At 41.5% G+C, this 16703-nt stretch overlaps 1 long non-coding RNA gene across 2 annotated transcripts in view; it reads left to right on the top strand.

Moving 5' to 3' along the window:
• Positions 1-226: 226 nt before the first annotated feature.
• The window catches only part of LOC132535930 (uncharacterized), an 81244-nt gene continuing 64767 nt past the window's right edge, over positions 227-16703 (top strand). For both annotated transcript variants that reach the window (XR_009547647.1, XR_009547646.1), the window contains exons 1-2: positions 227-304; positions 16502-16579. This is a non-coding gene — a long non-coding RNA (uncharacterized LOC132535930). The remainder of the gene's footprint in view (positions 305-16501; positions 16580-16703) is intronic.

Below are 16703 nucleotides of genomic sequence, written 5' to 3'. Positions count from 1 at the left end.
TTTCCAGCATCTGTGGGCCCAGCCCACCTCTTAACCTGACTGGCTAATCAGCCTGATTCACAACACCTGTGGATCTCGCCCACTCTGGAACCTGGCTGACTAATTTTCCTGAATGATGTTTCTTGTAATCTCTTCAAATAGATTAGACTCTGCCTAATCAGCAGGAAAAAAATACACATAGATATACAGTGACTGAAATATATTTCTCACTCAGATCTGGTCTTCATCCACAGTGCCTGGCTCGCAGCTCCCCCAAACCCTTGGAATTTCCTGTGTGATGAGAGCAGCGGGAACATTTTTGTGTGTGAGTATTTTTTTCTTCCAGAACTATGCACAGTTATTGCTTATAGTGGTGCTGGGGATTGAACCTGGGACCTTTGTTTCCTTAAGCATGAAAGTCTCTTTGCAGAACCATGCCATCTCCCCAGCTAGGGAACATTTTTTAAAATTATTACCTTTACTTCCTTTATTCTTCTCAATTTTTTAAAAAATGTTTCTGTTAGTAATTTCACATTGTCTTACAGAATTTTCAAGTTTCAGTAGTATTGTCACAACCACACTGTGGAAGCATCTCTTGTTTTGCTGGTTGGCCTCTTTTCCTCAGTTCTCTAAATTGCTTCTGAACCATCAAGACAAAATGGGCATCTTGTTATTGATAGCCAGCCTCCTTGTTACTACAACTATCATTATGCTAATGAGGTGACTTTTGAAAGCCATCCAAGGGGAGGGGAGCTGGTTGCCATGGGAACCAACTGTGAATAGAGGCAGGAACTTTCAGACCCACCCCTGGACTAGGAGAGGGGAGAGGGACTAGAGTGGAAAGCTCCTGGAATCAGTTACCAATGGCTGCTGACTTAATCAAGAGTCTGACAATCATGTCTGTGTTATGTGACCTCCATCACAGTCCCTGAGGACCTGACCCTGTTTGTTGCTTCTTCTTCTTGTTCACTCCTGTGTTCTGGTAGTCTTCAGACCAAAGGTGACAGTTGGGGCTTGGGACTTGAACCCAGAGTTGGAAAGTAATGTTGGAACCTCCAGTTTGTTACCTCTTCATCCAAAGCATAGATGAAAACCTGAGTGCAATAGCATACACTCTGCCGACAGCTGAGAATTGCTTCTTGATGTGGACACACACACACACACTGGATTTGGATCCAGAAGCCCTGTCATAGGGGTTAGAGAAGTAATCTAAAATAAGTGCAGCTGGATTCTCAGAGGATGACCTTAGCTAGAATGTGTGGGCGTGGCCAAATTGGAACCAGTTGGGAAGGAGGGCTCAATAGGATCTTTGCAAGGGTTAGAGTCAGCACAATGTTTTATGCAGACATGCAGAGAAAGTGAAAGAGACCTTAGCACTGAAGCTTCCTCCAATACGATGAAGGTCGAGCTCAAAACTGACTTGTGCACATGGCAAAGCAGCACACCATCCAAGTGAGCTATTTCGCTGGCCCAGAACCAGCATATGTGTTTGGAGGTCATGGGGGTGGTCCCATTTTGTTGTGAGCTCTGTTACTTCACATGTGTCTAAAAGCATTAAGGTTTTACCTCTGGAATTCCAGACTTTCCAGGCTAGGCTTTCTCCTGCCTCAACGACAAAATAAAAATAAACATACAAATAAATATTAGTCTTTGCCTTTCAAAGGTACTTCTCTATGTGTGAGAACCTGGGTTCAAACCCAGGGCCATCATATGGGAGTACATGCTGGGGGCAGTGGTGGTGAAGCTTCATGTATACTGCAGTGACACTGTGGTATCTCTCCTTTTCTTTCTTACTCTCACTTTATAGGTAGAGGGGAGAAAAAACTGGTATCAACAGCCCTAGTATCAAAAAAGGCTCATTTTAATGGACTTTGTAGCTGCCGATCCAGTCGGTTCCATGAGAGTCCAGGTCTGGCTGGCCCCCCCTCCGGCTTATTGTACTGAATGTTGGAGGCCCTGCATGTATTCATATCTGCTCCTGGGACCTCATTTCCAGCTGGAGGGTAGAGGAAGCGGAGGGCTTTTGCCCTGCTCACATTGGCTTAGATTCAAGGAGGGGGTGGGGAAGCTATGCAGTTCTGACCTGGAAATTTCTATCCCTAGAAGCTATTTTTTTCCCTAAGAAAGCAACTCAGTGTCTTTAACACCTGTCAAATATTGGAGGGTTGGGGAAGTTTTTTTTTTCCTGCCAAAGGTCATTTTGATATTTATAACATTATTCACATGTCATACAAAGCTATTGCCTTAAAAATTAGCACTGAATGTTACTATGGAAAAAAGTGAAAGGTTGGATCATGTTGCACAGTTAAACACACTTGGTAGGTACTGCATGCAAGGGCCCAGGTTCAAGCCCTCAGAGCCCACCTGCAGGGTCAAAGCTTCAGAAGAGGCAAAACAGTGCTGCAGGTGTCTCTCTCCCTCTCTAGCTCCACCTTCCCTATCAACTTCTGTCTTTTCAAATAAAGATAATATTTAAAAAATAAGAAAAGAAAGAAGCTGTAGTTGTCTTGGCAGTGCCAGACCAAATTTTAGATGATGCTGAGGAATAGGGACTGTGCATTCCCCACATAATTAAAAGACTCAGTTGTCATGAGAGAAGCTTCTCAGCAAACCATCATTTTTTTCCAAGATCATTTGATGGATAAATTCCCTTATGTCACCATGAAGTGAAATAACTCTGGCGAAAAAATGATACTTTAGAATTTCTAGTCCAAAGCATTTCTACCCTGCCATGGCCCTCTGCTCAACAACCTGCTCCCAATCCCCCACTTATTGTGATGATCTGTTTATTTTAATCTCAGAAGCCTGTGTTGAGGGGCTTTCGTCACTGCTCATTCATCCTGCAGTCCACTAGGTGGCACTGTTGCCCAGTCGACCAGCACAGCCTATATGAAACAGGTGGCCTAGCTGTGGGGTCGTTGTGTTTTCCTGAGAAGGCCTCCATGTCTGGAATTGTGATCCCTGGGGCTGCTGGAACAGGGAGAGGGGGGCTCCCTGATGGCACCTCAGGCCCAGCCCCTGGAGTATAGCGGAAATGGCTACCACACAGTCTCAGAGACAAGATCAAGCGGGGCCCCACTTTTCCGGAAGCAGTGAGTGGAAAGATCTGGAGCTCTCTCATTTGGTTTTATTGGTTATCTTTCTTACTTTTTTGGGGGGGGAGTAGGAGATCACTCACAGAATTATCCATTGCTCATGTTGCTAACAATTTCTTAGCATGTTGACATGCTGGTTCCCAAAATTATTTTTTAAAAATTGGTAGGACAGAGGGAAATTGAGAGGGGAAGAATATATATATGGAGAGAGAGTTACCTGGAGATCTGCTTCAGAAGTGAAGTGCTTGAAGTGAAGTGCTTGAAGTGTCCCCCGTATAGGGTGGGGATTAGGGGCTTGAACCCAGTGTGCATTCAACCAGATGAGCCAACACATGACACTGTTCCCAAAGTTTATATACTTTTCTTAAAAAAAATAGACAGATCTCTCATACTATTGTGTTGCCCCTTCTACATTTGAGTCAGTCACTGTTCTTTCCATTCATTGGGGGTTGATTGGATTCAGTTATCACTTAAATGCCTCACAGCATGATAGTGGCAGAAAGGATTGGTATATTTTGCTACTTCCCCCTTTATCTCTGATCATCAGATGCAAACTTTATTTTCTTCTGGCGTTTAAAATCAGACTGTCAAAAAAGCATAAAATGCAAAAAGACTAAAATGAACGATTCAGCTGTGGTCCTTCCTCTTGAAGTGAACCACATCTACTCATCTTAGTATATTTCCTTCCAGTTTATTTTAATTTTAAACATAGGTTTAAAAAATTAGGTTTGGATTTTATTTAGCATTATAATGTATGATTTTTTTCACCAAGTTTTCTTTTTTTATTATTTTTTATTTATAAAAAGGAAACAGTGACAAAACCATAGGATAAGAGGGGTACAACTCCACACAGTTTCTACCACCAGAACTCCATATATCATCCCCTCCCCTGATAGCTTTCCTATTCTTTATCCCTCTGGGAGTATGGGCCCAGGGTAATTATGGGGTGCAGAAGGTAGAAGGTCTGGCTTCTGTAATTACTTCCCCGCTGAATATGGGCATTGACAGGTCAATCCATACTCCCAGCCATACTCTCTCTCTTTTTTAGTGGGGTGAGGCTCTGGGGAAGTGGGGTTCCAGGATATATTGGTGGGATTGTCTGTCCAAGGAAGTCTGGTCAGCATCATGCTAGCATCTGGAACCTGGTGGCTGAAAGAGAGTTAACATATAAAGTCAAACAAGTTGTTGACTAATCATGAACCCAAAGGCTAGAATAGTGCAAATGAAGAGTTGGGCGGGGGGGGGGGGGGGGGGTGTTTCTAGGTTTTGTAGATAGCTAGTAGGCCTATTTTAGTTATATTCCAAAGGGCCCCTGACTATACTAGTTTGTTGTTGTTGTTTTTCACTGAGTTTTCTAAGTCTTTAAATGTTCTATCTCGGGGCCAGGCTGTGCATACTTGGTTGAGCACATACGTTACCACATTCAGGAATGTGAGCTTAAGACTTTGCAGGGAGGAAGCTTCACCAGTGGTAAAGCAGTGCTACAGGTGTCTCTCTCTCTTTCTCTCTCTCCCTCTCTATCTCTCCTTGCTCTCCTAATTTCTGTCTCTATCCAATAACTAAATTAAATTGATATTCTACCTCCTAGTGTTATATTCATCCATCCAGATGCATTGGTGGAGGGGAGGCTTCCTCTAGTCTGACAGAATTTCTCATATGGTGCCAGGACTCAGACCTGAGTTGTGTGCATGGCATTGCAGGCATAGTACCTGGTGAGCTATCTCACCAGTCCCACCTCATGGTTTATAATAGTTCCCAGCATGCTGCTATATGGTACAGCTATAGGATACTTCATGGCCACTACTGATAGATGTTTGATGGGTCTCTTCTTTTGTTATTAAAATAATATATGTCTCTGTACATGCATTTTATGTCAGTGCTCAATTGTCAAGGTAAATCTGTAGATGTGAAACTTCTGAGTAAATCAGTACAAACTTCAGTAAAGTTTTTTTTATTGCATTTCCCTTTATCACGGGTATACTTGTTTGTTTGTTGCCTCGAGGCTTATAGCTGGGGCTTAGTTCCTGCACTATGAATCCACTGCTCCTGTCAGCCATTTTTTCCTTTTTTTGTTTTTTGTTTTTGGCTAGGACAGAGATAAATTGAAAGAGAACGGGGAGATAGAGAAAGGGAGAAAAAGATAGATACCTTCAGACCTGTTTCACCTCTGCAGGCACCCAGCAGGTGGGGAGCTGGGGACTCAAACCTGGGTCCTTGTGCCCCCAGATCTATTCATTTATTACAATGTACATGGAAAGCACAGATATACAGGAAAGGGAAAAGAATGACTAAAATACAGAGAGTGGGAGGGGGAGAGAGATACTGAGAGCAAGAGAGAGTGCACTACACAGCTTTGGTTTATGGTGGTGCTGGGGATTGTACCTGGAACCTCAGAATCTCAGGCATGAAAGTCTTGCAGAACTATTATGCTGTCTCCCCAGCCCTCACATTCTTACGACTGATAGTTAATTATGCTTAGCCACCCAGACTTCTTGGTCTATATTCTGTGTGCTCTTTCACAATCTTTTTACTTAATAGATTTTGTGCCTTCTGAAGGTCCTTCTCCACTTCTAGTAGCTGTATAGCGTTTCATTATGTAAGAGTACCACCATTTCTTTGACTATCACAGTCCTGTTGGGCATTTGTTTGTATCTGTTTTTCCTACTGAGGATGATCCAGAGACATGTATTCTGTGCCTAGGTCTTTGCAGAAATCCCTGATTGCTTCCTTTAAATACATTGTTAGATGTGCAGTTGCTGGTTCCACAGGTCTGCACACTGTTAAGGCTTCTGATGAGTCTTACTAACCAACCACAATCATGCCCACCTGAGAGACATTGCACGGGCATGCCTGGTTAGTCTGAATTCAAAAGGTCACTGAAATTTTCTGCCCCGTGGGCTGCAGAAAATGACTGTCTTATTTGACAATTTGCACATATCCAATTCTAGTGAAGCTGCACTTTTGTTGTTGTTGTTGTTTTCCTCTTTTGCTCTGTTTTCTGTCCTGATGCTTCTCACTTTCTGAAGGGTGTTTTAAAAACACATTTCAGATGTTCATTCTTTGTGATCCATGGATGTTTTCATGATTATGATAGAGTATGCATCTAGATTTCCTTAGACTGAATCAGTCTCTTGAAGTAAACCCTCTTTATCTATGCTGTCATGTTTTTGTCTTGCTAGATTTGGTTTTCTGGCATTTTATTTAGGAACTTTGCATCTATATTTGTGGTATGAGTTGCCAATGTCTATAATTACACTAGTCTTTGTGATTTTTCTCTGTATGTTTGTGTATATATTTATCACATCTTGTGAACAGGATAACTTCAGTCTTATCAGAGCAACGGGGATTATGTATCTTGTCCTCTATACTGGGAACCACTTTTCGAGCATGGGGATTATTAATTTCTTATAGATTAGAGAGAACATGTTCAGAAAAGTAGCTAGGCACTATAATCAACACTGGAGGAAATGTTTTTATCAGCATAACTTCCCCCATCCCCATGTTTCCAGCATTTTTGTGATTCCACTTTGTTCAGTTTCCTAGAACAATCGCCTGTCATTGGGAATTTTAAATTCATCGGCATTCTTCAAGGTTTATTGAGATATGACACACATAGCATGTCTCTTTAAAGTGATTTCTAGTTTTTTCACAGATCAATGTAGCTGTCATCATGATTACCACAATACATTTTAGAACCTTTTCAAAACCCCCAAAGAAACCCCCAAACCTATTAGAAATCACTCTTTTCTCCCACTGAACTTCCCCACTGTTCACTTTCTGTCTCCATAGATGTGCCCACTCTGGCTTAAATAAAATCACATGATGTTTTTAGATGAACTCCTCTCACTCTGCATGATGCTTCCAAGGTTCATTTATGTTTTGATATGTACCAGTGCTTAATTCTTCACTAATAAAGGTAATGGGCATTGTGTAAGAACAGTTTTAGGTCTCCAGACAATGAGACAGTACCCAGTTTCTGTATAACCCCCCCACACACACACACACCCCTTCATACTATTTCTCCATTAACACCTTGCTTGGTGTGGTGCACTTGTTAGAACTGATGAGCAAATGCTATTACTAATATTCTATTTTTTTTTTAATTTCACCCTCAACCAAACCATAGCGTTGCATTCTACCATAGGGACTTAGGTCCATAGCCTCTCTCTTAATAACCCTCCCTTCCCCTTCTGAGCCCCTATTTCTGCTGTTATAGGCTATAGTCCATTTCTTCTTCTAGCGTTTGCCCTTCTTCCGTAGCCAGTCAACAGCGTCAGGTTGAGCCTGATGTCAAGTTTCGAGACCTCCTTTGAATCTGGAGAGGTGGCAGTCGTTGACTATGTGGGTCAGAGTCTGTCTGTAGCCGCAGGGGCAGTTCGGGTCGTATAGTCCATTGAGAGTCTGTTAGTAACAATGTAGTATCACCAGGTGAAGTTCACAGTTTAAATGAGGCTCCACTGTGTTTTGTACAGTTGTGTGGGTTTTGACAAATGCATAATGTGAAATATCCACTGTCATCAGAAGAAGAGTTGTGATGCATAGTGGGAGCATGTGGGGCTTTTTAGGGGCTGGTCTTGGACCACTGGAAAGTCAGATTCCCTTAGAGGGATCTCCTGGGCTAGGAGGGAAAGCAGACAGAGTGAGCACCTTTAATGTGCCCATCCCTTTCTAACTACAAGAGTGTTTTCCAGGGAGGGGCTGAATAGTTGTTCACCTGGTTGAGTGCAGCACGTTACAGTGTCAAAGGACCCAGGTTCAAGTCCCTGGTCCCCAGCTATGTGCGTGTGTGTGGAGGGGGCTTCACGAGTGGTGAAGCAGGTCTGCAGGTGTCTCTCTTTCCCTTTCCTGCTCTGCCTCCCCCTTCCCTCTCAATTTCTCTATCTCTGTCAAAAAGAAATAAATACCATTTTAAAATTATGAAACTTAAAAATGTTTTCCTGAGGAAACAGGAGCAATTCATTTACCAAAAAAAAAAAAAAAAAGTTTCAGGTCTCAATGAGCTGTGGTGTAGTAGTTAAAATGGCATAAAGGTGGAATGAGGGCGCCTGAGGTTGGGCCCAGCCTCTGGGTTCTGCCACTATGAGCCACAGACTGAACTTGCCAGCCTACAGGCTCTGCTCTGCCTGTGTCGCAGGGCTATTACAAAGCTTCCACAACATATGGATGTGTAAGATACCATACAAACAACAGAACAACGCTAGCTTGCTTTCTCCCTGGAAATGTGGACCAGTATGTAGGCACTACAGGTGGGAGGACTTGCTTGCAGTGGAAGACAAGGCCTGCTGCTGACTGCCTTGAGCTGAGGGATGATGGGAAGGGTTTGGGGTCACAGAGAGCTCTGAGGCCCCAGAGGTCTTTCAAACAAGAGCTGAGTTGCTGGGCTTCTGCTGAGGGTTTTGTTGCCAGAGACAGGCTTGTTAGCCTCATGACCAGGCTCTCTTTCATGACTCAGCATTTGAGTTACTAGGATACTCTATCCTTTTGAACTAATATTTTTCCCCACTGGTTAGACTTGGTTGCTGGTTAGGGAACAACAACAACAACAACATAAAAAAAAAAAACTGTCCATAGTCATTTCTTTTCATTTAAAATCTTCTAGAACCCTGGGTACTTGGCTCCCAAGTGGAGTCATGGTTTATAAGCCTCAACTCACAGATGCTCCTTTCCTAAAAACCATCTAAGGAGTTGGGTGCATGCTAAAATGTGTCTTTGGGGATCAGAGGCCATGTATTTTTGATGTGTGCCAATTCTAAATCACAGGTTACTTTGATGTAATTGTGGATTTTTTTCTTTTACCATTTGTAACCAGAAGTGATATTATAAACAGCTAGCAAAATACTGTCAAGTAGCAGGCTTGATGGAGCTTGCTTCAATGAGTAGGTGAAGAACATCTGAAATCCACACACTAATTATGTTTGTATGCAAATGAATGTTGTCAGCCAGCTAGGAAACAGGTCGCAGTCTGAACCGGGTTAGAAACATCCCTGAAGAACTTGTGTCTCTACACTCAATTTATTCAGAAGCCTGTTGCTGCTGGTTTTTAATAGGTAGGGGAAGGGTAAAATATGCCAGCCCATGACTGAATTATCACCAATATAGTGATAGTTTAAATTACGATTTTTTTTAATGTGATTTCCGGTATCATGGAGAAATCAGCACATGCCCCAGTGTGTCAGCTGAAGCAACCGGCTTCTGTGTGTGTCATCTATTAGGAAATGAGCACATGCTGGGCTCAGCCAACTTCTCTGTCCTCATACAGAGAAGACAAAGGGAAAAAAGACAGAAGGGAAACGTTTTCCTCAGGGTAAGCACTCTCAGGTTGTCTTCCACTGTGGGCATATTCCTGTCTGTTGCATGGCAGTGTCAGATAAGCCAGCCTCTGCACATGACACCCCAGTGCCACCTTCCTCCAGATCTTCCTCTCCTCCACCCAGTTTCTCTGCTGACCACAAGTCTCATCTCTCTCTCCCTCTCCCTCTCTCCCTCTCTCTCTCTGAGTTTGGTTTTCCTTTTTTATAATTATTGCTTTTTTATTATTATTTGAAGAAGACACCACATATAAGCAGTATCATGCATATTTGTATTTCTTTTGTTTTAAAAGATTTTATTTATTTATTAGTGAGAAAGAAAAGATAGGAGGAGAGAGATAAAGAACCAGACATCACTCTGGTACATGTGCTGCTGAGGACTGAACTTAAGACCTCATGCTTGAGAGTCCAATGCTTTATCAACTACACCACCTCCCGGACCACGCATATTTGTATTTCTGTGACTTGCTCTTATTCCTATTCCATTGTTTGCATACACCTGAGCTTTATATCCAAAACAGTAGCAATTGGGCTCTTTCTCTGTTTTGCTTGTTACAAATGATGCTCCAATAAATATGTGGGGCAGAGGGAGTCGGCGGTAGCGCAGCGGGTTAAGCACACATGGCGTGAAGCACAAGGACCAAAATAAGGATTCCAGTTCGAGCCCCCGGCTCCCCACCTGCAGGGGAATCACTTCACAGGTGGTGAAGCAGGTCTGCAGGTGTCTATCTTTCTCTCCCCGTCTCTGTCTTCCCCTCCTCTCTCCATTTCTCTCTGTCCTATCCAACAATGATGACATCAATAACAACAATGATAACAACAACAACATCAAAAAAGGGCAATAAAAGGGAAAATAATTTTTAAAAAAAATTTAAAAAATAAGAAAAAATAAATATGTGGGGCAGAGATCCTTTTGAGAGGGATTTTTCTCTTTGTGCCTTTTTAAAAAAATATTGTCAGAATTGTCAAGAACATTGGAATGTTTGTTTAGCCCCTGTATGAAAGCAAATTCTTATTTTTTATTTTTTTAAATATTTATTTTCCCTTTTATTGCCCTTGTTTTTTATTATTGTTGTAGTTATTATTGATGTTGTCATTGTTAGATAGGACAGAGAGAAATGGAGAGAGGAGGGGAAGACAGAGGAGGAGAGAGAGACATCTGCAGACCTGCTTCACTGCCTGTGAAGCCACTCCCTTGCAGGTGAGGAGCCAGGGGCTCGAACCAGGATCCTTAAGGTGGTCCATGTGCTTCGCACCACATGCGCTTAACCCACTGCACCAGCACCCAATTCCCCTCTTTGTGTCTTTTTATTTTTGTATTTTATACTGGGTCATATCATCATTTCCATTTCAATCTTTCATTCAGTAGGGCTTTCATGGTCTTTCAAAGGTCTTGGGTTAGCTTTTGATGTCTTTCTCTTCTTTTTACTTATTTTTAGATTTATTTTATTAATGATATAATGATTAACAGGATCATAAGATGACAAGGGTACAGTTCCACATCACACACACCACCACAGTTCTATTACACAGACAACCCCCCTCTGTGTGCCTCAGTGCCCACCCCCTACCCAACCATCATAGTTTTCAAAAAGTCAGTTTGCCTACTTTTCTTTCCTCCTCCTCCTCCTTTTTCATAAGTTATGTGTTTCAATTCTTTATATTGCACATATGACAGAAACCATTCCATTATTGTCTTTCAGAGAAATATAGGTCCTGTGGTAACAGATATAAACTATAGCAATAAGCACTTGAGCACAAGAAATCATGGGATAAAGCTCATTGACATTATCTCTCCCTCCCCACATATTTTTTAATGTAGAGTCAGGAGGTAGGAAGTAACATAATCATTATGCAAATGACTTTCATGGAGAGGTTCCAGGGTTTCAGGTTCAACCCCTAGGCAACACTGTAAGCCTGAGCTGAAAAGTACTTCAATAAAAAGAAAATAAACCACATTCTCCCAACATCAATTGTTGAATAGATGGTCCTTTCTCCATTTAATGTTTTCAGCCCCCTTTTCAAAAAGTAGATATCATGTTGAGTGAGATAAGCCAGAAAAGGAAGGATGAATACTGCATGGTCTTACTCCCAGGAGAAAATTAAGAAGCACGAACAGCATGTGGAAACATAAGATGAAACTTGAACTGGGTGTGGTGTATTACACCAAAGCAAAGGACTCTAAGGAAGGAGAAACTGGGATAAGATGGAGAAGCTCTGGAGTCCTGGTGTATATTGGTGGAAAAGGACCTAGGTAGGGGGAGAGATTGTCTTCCAGGCACCTATCATGAGGAGCCAAGAGACTGTGTACTGTGTGTCAGCAACTGTACTGAAATGACTGGCCCTTAATAAACAGGGAGAGATAGAAAAATAAAGGAGGAAAAAACAAAAAAGAAGAAAACAAACAAACAAAAATAGTCAGGATAAATTTAAGGCATCTTGCATAAAAAATACCATTGATGTACCAAATGTTTTCTTTTTTAATTCAATAATAGAGAGGGAAAAGAGAGAGTACGAGAGACAGTAGAGATACAATAGAATCATTCCACATCCATGGAGCTTCTCCCCTGGTGTCTTTCACAGTATCAGTGTTCAAAACCAGGCCTTCATACAAGTAAAGGAACTGCTCTACTGGGTAAACTGTCTCCCACCCACCCTCTCAGGTCATTTTTACAATAGTCTGTCCCAGGAAAATGCCATCTTATTCAAATGTAAACAATACAGAAGTTGAATATGTAACATTCAGGCAAGACACTATATATCATAAGAAAAAATAGCGTCAATCTCTAATATGTGAAGAAAATAAACTAGAAAAAATGTTGCTGCAAAGTGGATGAAATATAATACATAATACTGCAAAAATGAATTTCAAGTCATGTAAGAAGAACCATGGCAAATAAAAATATACATGCTACAGGAAGCCATAGGCAGCTATCTGGAGGTGGTTATTAGTCAAAAAGAAGGGATAAATAAGAAATGGTACTGGTAGAATACAAAAAAAAAGACAGAATAATCATCAAATTAAGCTCAAAGTATTATATATGAGAACAACCAAATTAAAGAAACTCAAGTTAGTATACATGATAACAAGAATAAGAGAAATAAACAAAAAATGAAGGAATTATTAAAAAGTACTAGAAAGGAAATTATATCATTTAAAAAGACCTAGAGGTCTCCTTTGTGTTTTCCCTTCTGTTCTTATTTTTCAACTACTGTCTATGAGTGAGATCATCACAAATTCATCCTTCTCTTTCTGACTGATCTCACTTCACATGATTCCTTCAAGCTCCATCCAAGATGAGGTGAAGAAAGTAAAATCACCATTGTTAATAGCTGAGTAGCATTCCATTGTGTAAATATACCGCAACAACCAATGAAACAGAAGGGGTCTTAGAAGCAGAATTTAGAAGCAGTCCAACAGCAGAAGGATTGTCATTCCACACCTGAAGTTTCTGGACACAGTCTGAAGTGAAGCATGCTGAGGTGGTACTCGTGTTGATTAGGTTGGGATCGGCAGATGCAATATCATTTGGTATGAATTGAGAGAAGCATGCAGGAAAGTGCGCCCCACCCTAAGGTTCCAGGACTGGGGGAAATATAGGTTCTATAATGGAAATGTGAGGTTCCTGCTGTCTTAGGGTTCAAGAAGAAACTAGATAGTTATTGTTATCATCACATTATTTGGTAATTGGGTTAACTTTGAAAACTCCCTTTGTAAGGGTTTGGGGTATAATACCCAGCATCTTGTATATAGCTGTGCCACTGGTTGCTTCTGTTGTCCCTGGTCTAGGCTTTTGAGAGAGTCAACATATTAAAGACAGCCTATGTATTAAAAAGATTCAATCTGTGCTTTTAAGAGTTTGAAACATACAATCAATTTTTCCCCTCTCATATTAATTAAATAGTGATTTATATGACTACAAATTAATAGGAGTGCACATAAACACCATTCCCACCACCAAAAGACTGTGTCTCATCCCACCCACCCACCCCCCCACCACCCCGGGAAGCCGAATGTCAACCCTCAATCTCACCCCAGGGTTTTTACTTTGGTGCCCTACTCCAGATTTAGTCAAATCCTGCTTTTAGTTTCCCTTTCTGTTCTTCTTTCTCAACTTCTGTTGATGACTGGGATAATCCCATACTCATCTTTATCTTTCTGACTAAGTTTACTTAACATAATTCCTTCTAGTTCCATCCAAAATGGGTCAGAGAAGGTGGGGTCATTGTTCTTAATAGCTGCGTAGTATTCCGTTGTGTATATATACCACAGCTTTCTCAGCCAGTCATCTGTTGTTGGGCACCTGGGTTGCTACCTTTTATAATGTATGACATTTTCCCAAGAGTGAAGTGGTATCTCATTGTTGTTTTTATTTGCATTTCTCTAACAATCAATGACTTGGAGCATTTTTTCATGTTTCTTGATCTTTCAGTTCTTTTCTGTGGTGAATATTCTGTTTATGCCCTCTCCCCACTTGGATGGGGCCATTTGTTTTCCTGTTGTTGAGTTTGGTGAGCTCTTTCTCTATTTTGGTTATTAGCCTCTTGTCTGATGTATGTTATGTAAGGATCTTCTCCCACTCTCTTGGAGAGTTCTCTCTGCTTCCTGAATATTTAATCTTGACTGTATCCCAGAATTGGAAAAACATTGTTATTACTTGACTAGGGTTTCTGCTCCCTTCTCTTTCTCAGAACAGATTTCTACAGCTGTGATACAGCCCCCATGGGAACCCTAAAAGAATTCCACCATGTTCCTGTGAGACCACAAGTTAGTGGCCACTATAGCCCCAGGGATGCATGTAACTGCCAGCCTGAGACCTTTAGTCTTTTGCCAGAATCACACAGGGCCCATTGGTTGAGGTATGTGGTCAGATTAAGTGCCTTTCTGGAGGGATCCACTCTAACTGGCTCACCAGTGGATTAAGAGATGTAGATTTTAAAAATTGCCCTTCATTCTAAAACTAGCTTTTCTTGTCACCTCCTTCAGGTAGGCCACAGATTTCTGAATGTTTCACAAACAAGAGGATAATTTATTCATTGCTAAGTGTTAGTGAGCTCTCCATTTTCATGCCTTGTATCTAACCCCACACCAAATTTTAATTCATAAACACCAGATTACTTGCACAACAGATTAACACAATTATTTAGTTCCCTTTGTAATTGCAGTACAAAAAGAACCAATGCAGCGTTTTGATTTTTTTTTTTCTTGATGTAGAGGATTTATCTGAAAAGTAGAAAGACATTAGCAGAAAGCTAAATCTCTGTAACAAATCAAGCTTATCTTCACTCTCCTGGCCTGGCCACCTAAGATTTGTCTATTAATTATTCAGTGGATGTGACTTAAAACATCCCACTTCAACTCCACATTGTTGGCCAGGAATTCCCTCCACTCCCCAACCCCCTGCTAGGGGTTTGCCTGCTAGGAGTAAATACTTTGAACTGAAAATGGCTAAGCTCACCCTTTCCAAGTGGCGAGGTTGATAGAATTTGTGGTGAACAGACAAAAGTTGGAGAACTAATTATTACTGAGATTCAAGTAAGTGATTTCCTAGGCCTTTCAATGGTGTGCTGTGGAATAATTGTAAGCCCACCAGGAAGGAATTGCAAAACACAACCTACTTTCCCTCTCCCCAATAACTATAGAGAACTTTCTTTCTTTCTTTCTTTCTTTCTTTCTTTCTTTCTTTCTTTCTTTCTTTCTTTCTTTCTTCTTCCTTTCTTTCTTTTCTTTCTTTCTTTCTTTCTTTCTCTTTCTTCCTTCCTTCCTTCCTTCCTTCCTTTCTTTATCTCTCTTTCTTTCTTCTTCACTTTGTGCCAAGCCTCTATTTAATCATTAAAAGAAATGTTATTTTAAGTATGTCTCCCTTTATTATGGCAGTTGACAAATTTCTGTGAATGGTGGCTTTGCCCAGAATGTGACTTCAGTGTTGCATCACAATTTGAGGCAAACCTGTTGGTAGTAATGGAACACCTCTCTCCTTCTCCTCTCTCTCTTTCTGGTAATCTGGTTTCCAATTTTTGTTAAGGTCAATGTTATAGCCAACTGATATGACCATGACAACAGGAAACTGAGAAGCATCACTTCATAGGCACTGAGGGAAGTGGCTTTGGTATTGACTTCCTGATTGTGCTTTTTGGGACTAATTTATTGCTATCATTTCAATTACAGTAACAACTGCAGATATTCTACACATAGCCCAGACTGTCAGCTAGTGGGCACCCACACTTTGTGGCTGAGTTCCTCCTGTTTCCAGGTCTTCACATATTCTTCCCTTATCCAAGGGTGCACTTCCATTCTTGGTTTGAGTTTCTTTGTGAGAGGCCCCCACTTCTTCCCTCTGGCATTTTGTACCCACTTGGTTCCTGCATAGTTTGCCTCACAAGTCAAGGCCACACCTGTATCTCTTGTTCATTTTCTCTTTGAATAGATAGATTAACCACATGAAGAGAGAGGATGTGTTTGTTTTGATCCGCCCTACATTTTCTTGTCTGGCAAAGTAAGCAGGGGACTCTCAATATCCTAATGAGTGAAAGAGACAAGTGGCAAAATTGCAAGGTAACAGGGGCCCTGTGTGACCTGTGGTATAACCCTACCTGCTTGGTGGCCTTCTCCATCAGTTCATCCATAGACACCTGCACCCCCACAACCCATCAACATTCCAACCTTGACTTTAAGGCATTGCCTCTCAAACCCCTTTGTCTTCCTTAGAGGCACAACTGGGGGAATGGCACCATCGTGCAACCTGCCCCCAAGTAAGATATTGATCTTTCATTCTTTCCCACTCACCCCCCATCTCCAGCACCCACACCTGCCAGTGTGTCCTTTAGCCTCCCCAGGTAAGACTCTCCTCTCACCCTCCAGTGACACAGCTGGACCAGGTCCTTGGAATCACTCTAAACCCCTTCAGGAGTTTACTGATGCTCCCTACCCCCAACCTTATTTCCTAATGTTTATCCCCCTCCCCCCAAAAGTCAGATGCTATTCTTTCCTCTCTCCAGAAGTTAAGAAGGCCTGGCAATGTGCAGAAGTAGCTGGAACCTTCCTGAGTAAGAGATATTCAAAGATTGCAGACATACAATCTCTTCAAGATTAATTTCCTTTTGGTTTTTCTGTGACAGAGCCAATGGAACAAGCTATTCAAATGCTTTGAGCTTCGGAAGGAAAGCACAGACTCGTGCCAGCTGAGCTACATAAAGGTTTTCTTTCTGGATTTTCCTTTAGCATCTGTCTGTGATAGATGATGTGACCATGAATATAATCTTCAAGATGGAATCCAGATATGTCACAGCACCCCAGAGCATCAGAGCTGGTCCAAAGCTG

This window comes from Erinaceus europaeus, chromosome X, assembly GCF_950295315.1.
Source record: "Erinaceus europaeus chromosome X, mEriEur2.1, whole genome shotgun sequence".
NCBI classification, from domain to species: Eukaryota; Metazoa; Chordata; class Mammalia; order Eulipotyphla; family Erinaceidae; genus Erinaceus; species Erinaceus europaeus.
The sequence above is the reverse complement of the archived record's forward strand: the minus strand, read 5'-3'. Positions and strand labels throughout refer to the sequence as shown.